The sequence below is a fragment of the Larus michahellis genome, chromosome 2 (genome assembly GCF_964199755.1).
Source record: "Larus michahellis chromosome 2, bLarMic1.1, whole genome shotgun sequence".
Classification (NCBI taxonomy): domain Eukaryota; kingdom Metazoa; phylum Chordata; class Aves; order Charadriiformes; family Laridae; genus Larus; species Larus michahellis.
The window spans coordinates 66,967,093-66,983,023 of NC_133897.1; the positions used below are offsets into that span (position 1 = coordinate 66,967,093).

Genomic DNA, 15,931 nt, shown 5'->3' on the forward strand with positions numbered 1-15,931 from the left:
TGCAGGTCCATAGAGGAAGTTACTGTGAAGTTAGCGGGTGGGACTGTAAACTTACCGTACACTATTTCTGTAGGCCACTCCTAGCGGTAGTTTACTCTTCCCTGAAAATGGCATATTCTCCTTCCATGAAAATTTAAAAGCTACTTTACAGCACATTAAGTTTCCCATGCTCATAAGCCTCCAGACGACAGGAGGATGCTGGATGATTAAATATTAATCTGAATCAACTTTCAGAGTGGTTTTGTTAAACTGTTTTAAATTTCTGTGTGTTGACATTCAGAATTAAATGGGATGTATTTTTCTTTTTTTTCCAATGAACGACAATTTACTGGGAAAACCTTAGTTCTGAATAAGAGAGTCAACACAGGAGCTTAGCTTGGTTTAATGATCCATTTTAAAAATCTAAAACTAGTCAATTTGGATTAATTTTTTTCTGAGAACCACAGTGTAGATAACCCCCACGGAGATCATCCTGATATTATTCTTCTTTCATTGTCCTTCATTTTCAGCCAAATGGCTTAGGAGAACCCTTCCAAACGCAAAGCCTGTAATGCAAGAAATATAATACGTTTAGGTGCAATGTTGAATTTACACAATGAATTGTATTTAAGGAGCATTAACCCTTGAGGCTGAAATTTTGCCCGAAGCAGGACAGGATCAAGCTTAACACCGCTGGATTCTTTTTCCATCTGTTTGGCTGCCTGACCGTGTCTTTGTTCAGCAAGCATCTCAGAGCCTTGGGTGCTTATGTTTGGTTTCAGAGATGAAACCTAATTTCCAAATTGCTTGCAGTTTGTGCTCTGTATTTCTTCCCATTTACAGAATGTTTTCTGCCTTGGTATTTTGAGTGGGCAAATCCCAACACTAGCAAAATATCTTTTCAGCCTGAGCATGGCTGCTGGGACTTGTTATACCAACACGGAGGCGGACATATGTTGATTTTTACATAGAAACCCTTTGTAGAAAAGCAATTTCTGAACATGTGGTGTGGTCTACAATCAGGACAGTACTGCTGCCTGGGTGGGAGGTACACTGCCAGCCACCTGGCTTTGGCAGCTTGGCCACATCTCTACATGGGGACAGTTTACAGTTTAAGTTTGCATCTGCTCTGGAAAAAGTAGTTGAAATCTAACTATACATCTTGTTCTCACAAGGTTCCTGTTTTGATAAATGCTGTTAATATGTATACCTGGGTCTCATTTTCAAATCGAAGAGCCAAAGTAGCTAACAGCTTCCTGCTTGGCAGAGTTACTCCCCTCTCCACCACCCCCATGGCACTGGACATAAACACAACGAGAAGAAAATAAACACCTCTGTACATAACAAGCTTAATGAGGTTTCCGTTTCAGGGTAAATTTGCATACACTACCTTAAAATTGAGTCTAGCTTTAATTGGAAGATGACTTGTATGCTCTTTGTTACAACTGTGCTCTTGCAACTGGATGCAAGAGATAATAGAGACCCGAATTCATTGCTGTGACTCTCAGCAAAGCTGCAGTAACATAACCTGATGTCTAATAAAAGAGGAAATACCAGAGCTGTAACTCACAGCAATATTATTTCCACACAAAAAGGATATGGAGTGTTTATAAGCCATCACCGCAGTAGTTCAGTGATGTCTTCTGTGACTTTCTTCATTTCCTTTGTTTATTTAACTCTTGTGATTTTCCAACCTGGGTAATTTTCCCTGAAATAATTTGAAAAATTGGCTTTAATATAAAAAGTACGTCCTGCTTGCCGCAGGTTATATAATTTCTATATATAGTTTGCAGAAAACTCTAAACTCTCCTTCTTCTTACAGAAAAGAATATACACATAAAATGTTATATTTATGTAGTATATACACATGGCCATTGTTATAATAGATCATTAATATTTTGCACATGCACATGGCCACTTCATGACAAATAACTTGAGGGGAAAACTACTGAATTTTCTCCAGTGCTGTCGCTGATACAATTATATTATCCCTCCCCACTGCATTGCTATCTGCAGTATAATTTCTTAGCTCTGAGAACTTTGTTCGCATCAGGTGCCCTGAGTGGAATTGGTTGCAGTCACTTAAATAGAAGTTCGGCTTAATTATTTTCCTGTTTGAAAAATCACTCTAACCTGAAGCAAGCGATGCTTCATTTCCCTTTCTTGTTTTTCCCCCATCCTTTTCCCTCCCTACAGCTACAAAAATAATTATCTCCGTGACAGGTACCAAAATTTTGTTATCTGCCTCTCTCTCCCTTCAAAAGCACACTAAGCAATACTTCGTGACAATCGATCAAAAATATTACAATAATAGTTTTCAACACAGTCTTCACAGACACATTCACTTACCCATCTCTGGGATTTCTGTCTGCTATGAGAGCTAAGGAGTGGGAGTTGGGCTTCCAGGGGCTTCCTTCTATCCCTGCCACTGATTCCGAGGAGCGAGATTCTATACCCGCCTCCGCTGTCTACGCACACCCCAGGTGCCCAAAAATCATGGTCACCATCACCTTCCCTCCCTTTTTGTGATTCCTCTTTTTACATGGGAATAACGCATAAGCCTCAGCTTCTGCCTGATGACGCTGTTTCTAGGCGCATCCTCTGCAAAGGCTTCCAATTGACCTTCCAGACAGATGGAGACAACTTTTTACACCAGTTTGCAGCTAAAACAACTCGGCTGACAGGGACACCAGAGTGAAACTTAAAAATTGCAGCTTTAGTACATGTTCTTACTGCCTACAGCCATGTCCTGTTTCTTTGGTCACCAGTGACATAATTTAAACATGGTGGCTCAGTTTCTCCATCTGTAAAACACGGGTTCTAATATATACATAAACCCTGATCCCTAACACTACTTATCCCAAAAGACTCCCAAGAAGCTGTGTCTATTTGAAGAGTGCTTTTTGACGCTCAGCTGAAACATCTTACTGACCTGTGAAATCCTTTCTGGATTAGATGATACAAATCCTAAACCAAATTCATGGCAGTAATAGGCAGTAATATTGGCAGAGGCAGTAATAACCACTGAGATGATAAAATAATCCAAAGAAAAAGCAATGCAAAGAGTCATCCTATTGTGAGTCTAGAGGAAAAGGTAACCTTTTCCTCTTCACAGATCTGGGATAACAGTCCAGCTTTTCTCAGCTTTCAGATAAAAAAACCTTTAAGTATTGCACTTACAGCTGGTTTTTTTTGCTTTACGAAAGCAGCTCTCAGTGAGCACTGCAAGCATAAGAAGTGCAAGTGCTTTTAAGTTTATCATTTTTAAAAAAAAAAATTAAACATATTTAAGAAGTTTTAAACTGATTGAACAAGTTAAACTGAGGGGGGCCCTGGCTTCTGTGTTGGTCCCGTCGCTGACATTGTAACTGCCATCTGTGGCACAGAAGCAATGGCAACACTAATGGGACGGATTGGGAAGAAACAGGTAAACACACCTGCAAAGCATTTCATCGTACTCCCTTTGACGTAATTGGGACTTCAGGTGGTGATTTCATTTGAAGCAGGACCAGGTCCAACTAGAAACTGGAATTTTTAAGCTAGAAGACTGATGAGGCTGTGCCCACACTCCTGGGTGAAGAGAGCTCCTCGCAGAAAACCATAGAAATGTCTTTTTAATTGCAGTAGGAAGGCTCGATTGTAAATCAAACTCAATTGCATTTACTCCAGGCAAGCCCAGGAACAAGAGTAAGAAGGAATGGTAGCTATCCTGCTCTTCTACAGGCATGGGCATGAAACAAAGCTGCCTTTTGTGGCCCAGTTTTGCTGCCATGGTCTTCAGAAGGATTGAAAAGGAGCCTTTAGCCTCAGTGCTGCGGCTGTGGGTGCTGCCTGAGATGGGGAACGGCACACAAGAGGTGGCCTACAAGGAACATGAGCACAAAGCAGCACAAAAGCAATGTCAACGTGTGAAGAAGGCTGGGGCCAGAGACCCGGGTTTCAACATCAGTTCTGCCAAGAACATACAAATATGATCATGTCCAAACCAGTTAACTTCTCCGTGCAATCTTTTCTCCATCTGTTCGAAAAAGTGGAATTGTATTACCTTTGAAAGTAAGTGGCATGGACCCCATAAATGGCATTCTGCTGCTGATCTTCACTATCACTCTTCACTATCAGAATTGTTGCATCTAGTAAAGAATTTGCAACTTAGTGGAATTTGGGGGGAGAAATATTGTTTAATGCTTTGGACATATTCAAAAGTGGGATTCCACCTGTGCAATCACAGTCACTATTCACTTCGCTTCACAGCAGGGCTTGATCCAGTGTAAGACAAAAGGTAACCTCTCAAGTTAATAGCACCACATCAGTTTGTGAACAGAATTGGGCTCCTAATTCCTATAGTCTTGTCAAATTACTGGTTAGGAATTAGAGGGTAAAAAAAAAAGAAATTATAAAGGTATACCTCAGTGTATTTTAACACAGAGCATTTTGCGAAAATGCAAGCTGTACACAGGTGAAGCTAACTGGATAAACAGAACAGGCACAGAAAAGTAAATGCATGAAAATGTCACGCCAGTGAAAATATGTCCCAGGCTATATGTGCTGTCAAGCAGCAAACAAATTAAAATGAAAAGATCCTGCTGTATGAGAAAGGCAAGTGGTTTCAAACAGTTCTTTAGTATTGGTAAAAACAAGGTCAGATATTGCACTGCCTGTCTCACTTCCACAGACTTTAGGGGCAGAGCTGAGGGGACTGATTCATGAAAAGCATGCAAGAAGCATTGCCAAAAGGAGTCGACATAAGCAAGGTTGAATGGGTGGTCCTGTTTGTTTGTCTTTTCATATTGCAAGGACAACAGAATATGAAATGAAATTAGAAAGCAATACATTTAAATTGACAATTACTTTTTCCATGTTACCTTGAAAATCAAACAGTTCAAGAGCAATGAAGTGTTCCCTTGAAACTTGATAGATTTTGTAGTGAATGTAAGGAATAATCAGTAAAAGCATGAATTGCGTATGTACGTACAAAGAGAACCTCCCTAATATCTCCAGATAGTATCAACAAACCTACATGCTGCTTTCTCGGAGACATGCAGAGTTGGGTCCTTGCAGATGCAAGGGGCTGCCCGGGATTGGCATTTTTTATCAAGTTTGATCTGATATATTCTTGCAGCTGATCCACTAACTGAGAAGACACTAATTAGTACATACATAATCTTTGCTTCAGTCTTAAGAGGCAAAAATCATGACAGATGCCAGAACTAGCCAGAAGTCTCCCCAAGGGGGGAAAGGAAATATTTTTAAAAACTGGAATGAATGCGAGAATACACAGTAAATAAATTGAAAGATGTAAAAACTGACAAAAAATCTGGAGCCAGATACTAGCCACAGAGACATTCGCAAGAAACTGGCAAGAGATAAAGAAGGCACCTCAGGAAACGTATTTCAATCCTCGCAAATAAGCTGCAACCTGATGTAGTACCGGGAGGTGGGGGGGGGAGGAGGATTCCAGCAAGACGTCCTCGTTATTTAAGCCATAAAAGTTGCAAGCGTGATGTTTTCTGTTGGCACGGCGGAGCGGGATCCCGCGGTGATGGTCCGCGGGCGAACCCTGGCCGCGCAGCGGCATCAGAAGGCTTTACATTTTCCCCGGTGCCTGGCGCGCAAACCGCGGACATCGGTCAGGGTAACGGCTGTGCCTGAACGCCCGTGAAGGTCGCCCCCCGCTTTGCCTACCGAGGGGTGCTGGCGGCCCCCGGGACACGCAGACCCCGCTAGCGCTCGGGACAGGGGCCGCGCAAAACCTCCCCTCTCCCAGAGGCACCAGCCCTGCGTGGCCGGGGCTGGCGGGCGCTGCTTCCAAAGGCGCGTCCCGGTCGGGCTCCCGGGACGCGATCGGGCAGCAGCTGCACCGCAGTTAGGCAGAAACTCGGCAAAAAAAAAAAAACAACAAAACACTCGCCAGCCGTGGGGAGCCCTTCACAGGCAGCGGGGGCTCTCCGACAGCACTCCCCTGCCGGAGCCAGGCTGTCTCTGCCGCACCGCGGGGCGTGAACGGGTAAACTTACCTGAGACCAGCAGCGCGACCGGGGCAAGCCCGCCCGCCGGCGCGTTCACTTTTTTGAAAGTGCGGTAAATTAAGGCTCGGGCTCGGTTTTTTGAGCAGCTCACGTCAGCCGCTTGCGGGCGGCAGCCGGCCACCAGCCCCGGGACGCCAGGGTGCGCGTTGCCCCGGGGTGGGGGGTGTTAAAGATATTAATATCTTTTAAAAGGATATTAACGCCGTTACCTTCTGGCCGCTTCGCCCCCGACGAGGGCGCCGCCAGCCCCACGGGGCGAGCTGGGGCCGGCGCTGCCCCCACCGCGCTGCCAGCCCGGCGGGGAGGCGGCAGCCTGCCCCGGGCGAGGGAGGGGCGGCCTCCCGGCGCACCGGCACGGCGGCGGGCAGGGCCGCCCCCAGCCTCTGCCCCAGGCGGCAGGCGGCGCTCCGCGGCCGGCGCTGGCACTTGGCGGCGAGGGGAGGGTGGGCCGCGGCGATCCGGAGCGAGCCGGGTCGAGTTGGGGAGCCGGGAGCGGGGCGCAGCGCCGCGATGGAGCGGGGAGCAGCCGGCGCCTTCCCCGGTGCCGGCGGGGAGGAGGCAGCGCCTGAGGTGAGAGGGGGCGGGCGGGCCGGAGCCAGCCGGTGGGCGAGGGGCTGGGGGCGGGCGCCGTGCCTCTGCCGCCCGCCCGCCCGCCTCCGGGCGGCGGCAACAACAACAACTTTGCCGCTCACTTGCCGGGTCCCCTGCTCGCCCCGAGCCGTGCGCGGAGCGAGGGGCGCAGCCACAGCCGGGTCGAAGCGCGGCCGCCGCTGCCCCGTCCCTCCCGGTCCCCCCCGCGGCCGAGCGCGGCGCGGAGCGGCGGGACCCCGCTGCCCGCCTTCCCCCCGGCCCCGGCGGCGCTCCCCGCGGGCGGGCGTGAGCCCCGGGCTGCGCGGTGGCCGCTGCGGAGCCGGCGGTTGCCCGGGCAGGGCGCCCGTCCTGCCGCAGCCGGCGAGCGGCAGCCGAAGGTAACGGGTCCGGTGTTGGCGGCGGGGGGTCGGTGGCGGTCGGAGCTGCGTCTGGTCCTGCCCGAAGTGCCCGGGAATACTCTTTTTGTTTGCTTGCTTGCTTGCTCGCTCGGGGTTTTTTAGGGGGTGGTGTTTCGTTTTAGTTACAGAAACAGGGTGTATTGAGCTGGCACTGAAAGGAGGGTGGTGTAACTGCACAAGGAGCCCCAAATCCCATAGTTTTCACCTAGGCTGAGCTCCCGCTGGGTTCCCGGGTCTTTCTCAAGGTTTACACAAAATTGAGTCTTTAGTCAGGTTGCAACATCTGCTAAATAATATTTATAGCTAACGTGATTACGAATTTCAGTTTGGATCCCAAGCAAAATTTCCTCTGAATATGCATGTCAGTCATAGTTAATGTTGGCTAAATGTGTTTCTAAATATTTGAGTGCGTATTCTCGGTAAGATCAGACCATAAAATTGTCAAGGCTCTGTCTTGATTCAGAACCACGCTGTATGGTTTTAGTATATCGACTTCAGCACTGGCCCTGAAAACAGGGGTTAAGATTTGTCCTGATGAAGAAGATTCTTGTCCATAAGACCCTTGACGACCCTGATTGCTTCTAGTGGAGTCTTTCTGAAGACTCTCCTTTATGTGCAGTGCTTGTGTTGTAGTTACTTTTGCAAGAACTTCTTGTTGCATCTTTCTCCCCGGGGGAAGATCGACTGGGTCCATAAAAAGTGGCAAACCCACCTGAGGGCATGTTTTCAGTTCAGCCTGCGGCACCGCTTATTTCAGAAGGAAAGGTGTCTTTTGAGTCTGCTTATTCCCCCCCGCCCCCCGGCTATTTCCGTGGTTGTGAAATGACTTGAGGATGACCTTCAGAGAAAAGAAGTCAGCTTTGCTCAGAGGATTTCAAACCTCTTTTATTTGCTCTTCTTAAGGCTTCCCTAAAACAAACAAGCAGAGCATTTGGAAGGAAACCTACAATTGAATATTCAGCACTTCCTTTACCTTGGGTAAAAGTTGATAGATGTTCCCACTTGTTTTGGAAAGGTTTCTAGCCAAGCACGAAGGATGAGATTTGACACTGCTAAAGTAAAACATCAGGTAAGGCAAAGGAGGGTAGTCCTTTTTTATACGTCTCCCCTTATGCGGGGAAGGGGGGTTAAAAAATAGGCAAATTGTCTCAGGTTCTTTTCCATGACACTTGTATTTTGATGGGTTAATCAGTCTATCAGTTTCTGTGAAAACGCAAGACTTCTGCCTTTTAAAAAATATTAGCAATATCACCAGATATTTTTGGGCAGTAGGTATCTGAGACACTACTGCACTCGTGGAGATTAACAGCACTTGGCCTTGCGCCTCTGATCTTGTGCCTAATAATACATCGTGGGAGCACTGCATTAACTGTCAATAAATGTCTGTTATCTCTTTGGGCTTAATTATGGAATGGTTTTAAAACAGCACACAAAGGAAAGTTTCAGCTCAGCTTTTAAATGTGATACAGCCTTGTGTATGAATAACTCTCGTCGTGCCCCCATTAATGAAGCCCTGCTGTGTTTATGTCACTTCAGTTTTGAAGCCCTAAAATATGAGTTGTGTTGTTTGTTTTTTTTTCCTTTAGCAGCTCTGTGTTGATAAAACAGATGAGAGAAGAGTTGTATTTCTTTGCTGAACAGGACGCTTAGGCAGGATTGTGGTGGTTTTCAGATGCTTCTCGTCTTTCCCTTTTCTTTGTCATTGTTGTGTTTGATTTTGGGAGAAATCCTTTTAAATGCCAGAGTACAATTTCAGGACAGCCTAAGAAACTGCTCCCAAGTAATGTGATTGTGCCTTGCACTGAACCCAGTACGGTCTGCAATCAGACAGGATCAGTAATCAAGCTGATGTTGGATGGGTTTTTTTATTCTGTGGAAACCCTCGTACTTCTGTAGCACAAGACCTGTCTAATTGGAGAAGCTAGAGCCAGAAAAGCTGGTGGGAACTGATAGTGCTGTAGCTAACCGTGCTAACAACGTGCATGGGTACTGTTGGTACAGGGTAAGAGTACCCAGATGGTGAATTATTCCAGAGTATTGTCTTCTGAATGCTCGGCATAGCTTTTAGCTTGTGAACTTGCATGTAGACAACTATTTGATTGCTTGTTTTGAGCAATCGGGGGAAAGACTTCACTGGAGGTGATCACTGTGTCCTCAGATTGTTTGCAAGGCAGAAAGAGAGGCAGCATTTTACGACTGAAGAGATGATAAAAATAAATGTTCAATTTGAATGGTATTAGGGGAAGAAAATGAAAACTGGAGGTTTTAAATATTCAGTGTGCCTCGCATCGCATCAAGTAGCTTATTTGCTTCATTAGGACATCAGTTTTGAGTTATGTGACTTGCACGTTTCCCTACTCAGATTAATGTCTTCATCAGACTGATTATGACAGCTTTTGTAAACAATGGACCTTAATGCTTTTTTTGCATGTCAGGCATTTTTAAGTGCCTATTAATTAAACCTGACAGCTTCAAGTTACTTTGTACTTCTTTCCTGGTGTGTTCTTATCCTGCATCTCAGCTGAACCTACCTCCCATTTCAGGAGGCAGTTTTAGCCATATGGAAAGTCAGACTCTGTTGCTTCTGTTCCTCTTGTGTTCCTCTTGTCTTGCCTTCTCGTGTGTTCCTCTGTTCTTCGTGTCTTGCCTGCAGAAGACCTTTGCCTTCCTCCTTGCTTTTTTCTTTTTCAATGGGACTAAGATACCAAGGCCAATTAAGATTCTGTGCAGTGTGTTCAAATGGTGAGCAGAATAAAAAAATAACATTTTTGAAGACTCTGGTGCTAGTCATATTGGCTGATGCAAGACGAGTGGCTTTCCCCTGACTTGCCAGCAGAATGGGTGGATGCTCCCCATGTTACTCAAGATGAGAGAGGGGCCAGAGCCTCTCTGCTTTCTTAATATTGTCCTTCTGCCCTTACCAACTCAAAAATCATCTGTGATGTCTTACTAAAAGCTGATGTGCTTTAGGATGAGTGCTTTACAGTTTAAAACTTTCAGTGCTTCCATGAACCTTAGGTGCATGTATTCCACTGAAGTGCAATTTCTGGGGCATTATTCTTCTTATTAAATATTTAAAATCTCTTTATGTTTTTTCACCGTCGAGAAAGATGAGAAGTATAGAGTTTCCCAGCTTCTTAACATGAACTGACATCTCTGATAGTCGTTCAGGTTATACCAGCAAATTTGCTCTTTCACAGCCATTTGGTGGTAAAATCTTAAACTTAAAAGCAAATCAGAGGTTTGTGGTATTTTTTCCAAATGACAGAAAACTAAAGGAAGAGTTTAAATTACTGTAGTTGAATCAAGTAACTTTAATGTGTTCCTAGTCCTGAGTAGAAAAGGTCCCAAATGATCTCTTTCTTGTTGTTTTTCAGAATTCTAAATAACTACGTTGAAAGTAAGGATAATTAATACTGTTAACTGTGCTGCCAGCTATTGGTAAAAATAAACATAAAGCCACCATGTTTACAGGGTATCTACACAAATAACGGTTCTCCATGCTCTATGCTACTTGGTTAAGTGGTGTCTTTCGTTTCCTGACCTCTCTTAGTAGCATTCGTGAAGTTTGTTGAAAACAAGGGATCCAGCTAAAACGTGTTAAATTAGAGTTCTGCACAACTGGCAGGAGGCAAATCAATATTAGACAAACAGGAAAGAACACGAGCATTTAAAAGGAAAAAAGTGGTACTCCAGATTCTAGGAATATTAAAGCAACCGAGACGAAACAAAAATAAAGCATTAAAAATGTATCCTTTCAGTGTTGTTTCAAAAGGTGAAGAATTACACATGCTGGTGATTATGGAAGTTATTCTTATCTTCTTTTTCAGAGCTTCGTGTTTCTTGAAGAAACAAATCGTGTTTAGACTGAGACGGTACCCACAAGAAACACTTTGTAAATATTAGTGATGTGGGGTTTTTGTGACAATTGAGTTAGAACCATTTGTCTCAGCCTACATTATGCAGCCTGGCTGCATTAGCAGAATAAATAGGCTGATATCAACTGGGCAGGGAATAATAGGTAAGATCAGCATTGTCTGTGTGCAGGGTTGTCTTGTGCCAGGATGCCTACTGGCACCCTTCAGTGCTCACCCTTCGGTGAATGGGAGCTTCGTGGGAACAGCTGTGGGCATGCTGGCGATACCCTTCTCTGTCTGAACTCCATCACTCCCCAGGTGGAAAGGGGTGCCGACACATAATAGAATCATTGAATCATTTAGGTTGGAAAAGACCCCAAAGATTGTCGAGTCCACTACTGAGTCCACCACTATGTTGGCTTCGCTTGGTCCACCTGGGATTTGAGCTTGGTCCCCTGGGAACTTCAGAGGCGAATGATAAATGTGTTTATTTTCTGAGAAAAACCATTCTCTTGCTATCCTGTGAGTTTTTTTATTTTTTTTTTATGTTTCCAGTCAGATACATTATTGGAATGAGCTGAAAATGAGGTTTCTCAGATAAAAAACAGGCATTGTGTGTTGGCTGTGAAGCAGATTCCTCACACGCGTCGTCATTTTGTGCATATTTACCCCACTGTCTGAATTACAAGACATTTGTAATTTTAAAATGTTTAAGGAAAGACTGTACAGATGAAGGAAAAAGGAGGAGAAGTAAACCACTCAGATTTAGGATAAACCATCCTCCAGGGATTTGGCACAGGTGTGAGAATAATTTTCTGTGACGAGCCTTGTACCCTTGAAAAATATACCTAACTTCTTAAAGTCTAGCTCATTTCTGAGACTTTGGGATTTTATCTCTCCAGGGTGTTGAATGGAACTGGATCCTGAATGGGAAGCTCATTCCCACCCACTTCTTGATTTCTCTAGTTAGAACTGGACCTAAGTTACTGCTTTTAAATCTGTCACATCAAACCAGCTTTGAGTCAAGTAAAATACTGCTTGGTTACTCCCTTGCCGTGGGGCTCAGCAGCGCATGGATTATAAACCCTGGTTTCTGTGCCTTATACCATTGCTGGTTCAGGTGGGTTTGGGATTACGGGGCTGTTACTGGCTTGAGCTGGAATTATTTCATTCACAGCTAAACTCAAAATTTGGTTACAGCTGAAGCAACACTGAGTTGGGTGAGCAACAATGTAAGAACACCATATTCAGCATCAACCACAACAGGAACATGCTGGTTTAGCCACACAAGTGATGTAGATTAATGAAGGAAACGATGTGTGACTCCCGTTAATGAGTTGAGTTCATATTGCTTGCATGGGTCGTGTGAAGCAATGTCAGCCAGGAGCCCTGTCCACTGTATGAAGTTGGTTATCACACTGATGGACAGATTTTTCCACGTGTAGGAAAATATTCTGGGTGGGTTGTTTTGCATTTTTAAAAAGAGGAACATCCTGCTTTGGAAATGAGATGGAAACAATCTCTAGAGAAAGTGCATTCTCAATACTGTAAATCACTGAGCGGTCAAAATAATAAGGTAAAGGATAGACTGAGCTTGAGGGAAGATGAGGGGTTTTTGAACTTCCCAGAGTGAACTGCAAGAATTCTAGGTACTCTGTGCTGAACAGAATGTGATGGGCAGCAAGAGAAACAGTTGTTTTCCTTCAGATTATCAGTGCAGTTTTTTCAGATGGTAAAGCCAGGAAGCCAGGGAACCTCCGTGGAGACTGCAATCACAATATAAATTCATCCAACAAAACTCTGAGTGAAACCCAGATCTCTTTAGCTTAGAGCTTTTCAAATATTATTCCAAGGCTAAAGTCCATATGGGTTAGGATTCTACTTTATTGCGACCTGCCAGGATGAAATTTTTACTTGTCTCTTGAAAATTAATTCTCTTCCCTCACAAACTGCCTTTGGTAATGTTACTGAGTTAAAGAGGAAAAACTTTAAAAAGCAGATATTTCCCAGGATGTGGAGCACATCCTCAGAAATTTTAGTGTCTAATTCTGACATCGAAAATTATTGCTTTTGGAGATCACTATAATGTGCTTCTAGTTAATGAAGATTACAACAGACCATCAAGATTGAGACCATCTTTCCTTATTCCATGCTTCCCTTTTTTTTTTTTTCCTTTTTTTTTTCTTCTAGTGAATTTGCAGTTACGTTTTGGTGGCAGAGACTTGCTATGTGCCTCTACGGACAGGCTAGCACCACTTTGTTACCGTTACTGGGCCTTTTGACATCTTTTCGGGCTGCAAGACATTGTTGTTCAGCTAAGCTGTTAAATTTGTTTGCAGTAAGGCACGTTGACCTACTTCTGAGCTTACCCCCGTGCTCAGAATAATGACTGGTCTTACCTGCCAGACCGAAGCAGTCAGTGAAGCCACAGGAGGCTTGTTTGTGGCTTCTATTGATGTGTATGGGTGTGCTTACTTTGAATGCTACCATTTATATGATGTCTTTCAATATCCAGAAGCACACAATAAAATCTCAACCCTGTTATGTTTCATCATGGAGACAGTTCCTGGGGCAGTACTCGTGTTATGTATTCAGTCTTAGTTCCCAGCTAAGTTTTATGTGTCTCTTCTAGCTTGTCATTCAGTTGAACTTGTGTTGGTTGATTAAGAGAAAGTCACGGTACCATGTCAGTGCCTCAGGGATATGCCTCCAGTCTTCAGCCTACAAGAAGGCAGGAACAACTCCAGTCACACCACTTCTAGTTCAGATACAGTTGATTTGATGTAAGTTCTGTACCGAGAATAATTTTTTTGCTGTGTTCTTGTCTCTTGTGTTTTTCAAGGTCATTTATTCAGGTTTGCCTTTGAGCTGCAGTTTTTACTGTTATTAGAAGTCCGTAAAGTTATCAAAGGTGTTTCAGGAAGGACTCTTCTGAGTATGACTCTAAAACCAGTGAAAACCTTTGAAAATATATATGGATAAGGGAAGCCCGTCAGTATTACGTATGAAAGGGAGAAATAAGAGAAATTTTAAAAGTCTTTTCATGACAAGTTGAAGTAGTCTTGAAGCAGGTATAAGGCTCCATTTTATACCTATTGATTTAGAAACAAAAGGTTGGGTCCTTTGGGGCTTGGAAATGCACAGTATGCACAACCTTTACTTTATCCGCCGAGAGTAGAAGCAGCATATCCTCCACGCTTCTGAGAATCCCAGCATTTGAGAATTATAGATTGCGAATCTCCCCTTCTGTGTGTATATTCTTCAATGCAAATGTCACTAAAATATTTCTCATTTTAGTATTAAATTTAGTGTTTCCCTAAAACCTTTGTTCTGAGTTCAGCCTCTCCTGGTGGTTTTATGAGGCTTCATGCTGGGAAGGCTTCCTCTGGCTGCAGAAGGACTTGAATTTGTTCTGCAGACTGCTCTTAGATGCTCTGCAACGGGAGCAATTCCTGGCGAGAAGGCAGGGAAATGTTCTTCTTGGCTATGCTGAGGGAAATCAAAGGAGCTTATCCAGATCTACCTTGGTATAAAGGAGAGCACATCTCAGTCCTAGATGTTTGTTCTTGCATTTCTTTGTACTCGTACTGTGGTCGAGTTAAAACCCTCAGAGTTGTGGGTTAATAATACATTGTCCTTGGGCTAAGAAGGACTAAAACTTCTGATTTTATTTCTTTTCTAACTTTAAAATAAAAATTTGTGAAAAGAGCTTACATTCAGTGCCTAATCCTGCCAGACTTTAGCCTTTATGAGTAATTCTTATTCACACAAACAATCCTACTGAGTCAATGTCCTGAAGCTTATGGACTCATGTAAGTAAGGGGTTTCAGGAGTGGGTCCTTACAGAACATTTAAAAACCTTTTATTTACCAAACTCATATGTTCTAATTACTAGCTCACTGTCATATGCTTTGTCATGTTAATAAGTGTGGTGAATCATTTTGTGTTTCTCTGTAAGCTCTGATGCTGTCTGTGGTAGACTGTGACAAATAACACCTGTTTAAATGCTGTACATGTGTATGCGCATGCTTCTCAGAAATATGCTTTTTTGTTTCATATCAAACACGACACCTTATGCAACAACCTACTACAATTCTAAATGCTGTATTTGTTTTCCTTTTTTTTTTTTAAGATTGTCTAGAATTAATTTATTCCCCAAATGAAGGGATCCACCTTTAGCTTAAGTGAGACAAGACCAGTGTATGATCCAAGACTCACACTTCAATATGTTTTAATGAACTGGATTAATTTAACTGCTTATAAAAAGGTGTTATAAGGGGGGGGCCACATTGCTATATGCATGTATCAGTGTGAAAAAACAAAGTCAGATGAGGATTTGTCGCGTATAATGGCAGCAGCCTGATTCTTTTCTGAATCCTCTGGAGTGAGCATTTCCCTGGGCTCTTCTTGTCTCCTTGGTTGAGAAGATTTTTCAAGCATGATCTAAAGATCAAAAAGAGTTAGTGACATGATTTCCTCCCCCCCACTGTTCGCTTCCTTGGCATCCTTTGTTCTGATTATTCATGCTTGAATATCCCTGCAAAAAGGACAGTGTCTATTTATTCTTCTTTTAGACCTGGAAGTATGGGTAAATTAACCAATTATAACTATAAGCTAAGGGTACTGTTTATCATAGAAGGCTAACAAGCACAAGGTGTGAGATAAACAGTAGACTTAATGGTGGCGTGTGCCGTTGGTGAGCTGCTTAAACTCTGATTGCAACTCCCTGGAAGAAAGAAAGAAACCAATTACCACCATCCTGTCCTTCATGGTGTTAGCAGTAGCTTAGACAGGATAAATTTCATCTTTCTTTCCAGTACTCTTTGCCACCATCACTTTGGAGATCTCTGCAGGATCCTGGCATCGTACGCCGCAGTCCTTGCCTCGAACTTTGTCACAAGAGCTATATGAGGCCCATAATGACCTACTTAACAGGATTTTGGTAGTGCTTTCCTTCTCAATAACCTAGTTATTGCCTATGTACCTTCCTTAGCTCAACCAACCTCAACTGCAGGCAGAACTGTTGAGGACACAGAGTACGGATCTCAGAGGAATTCACAGAAATAATTTGCAATCCTAA

The 15,931-nt window shown here is 43.8% G+C and overlaps 1 protein-coding gene and 1 long non-coding RNA gene across 6 annotated transcripts in view; one reads left to right on the forward strand and one right to left on the reverse strand.

The window, feature by feature from the left end:
* Positions 1–366: 366 nt before the first annotated feature.
* Positions 367–6,367, reverse strand: LOC141739118 (uncharacterized). Of its 2 annotated transcripts, none has more exons than XR_012585587.1 (2): positions 6,215–6,367; positions 367–545 (listed from the first exon to the last, which is right to left on the reverse strand). It is a non-coding gene; the product is annotated as an uncharacterized LOC141739118 (long non-coding RNA). The 2 variants fall into 2 exon arrangements; XR_012585586.1 differs by having other exon boundaries at positions 5,994–6,367.
* The window catches only part of KCNG2 (potassium voltage-gated channel modifier subfamily G member 2), a 63,019-nt gene continuing 53,449 nt past the window's right edge, over positions 6,362–15,931 (forward strand). For 2 of the 4 annotated variants that reach the window (XM_074575781.1, XM_074575777.1), the window contains exon 1: positions 6,362–6,575. The gene's annotated coding sequence lies outside the window, so the exon portion shown is untranslated. Of the gene's footprint in view, positions 6,576–6,713; positions 6,974–7,932; positions 8,064–15,931 lie in introns of those variants that run through there. The other 2 variants (XM_074575778.1, XM_074575779.1) reach the window with 2 other exon arrangements.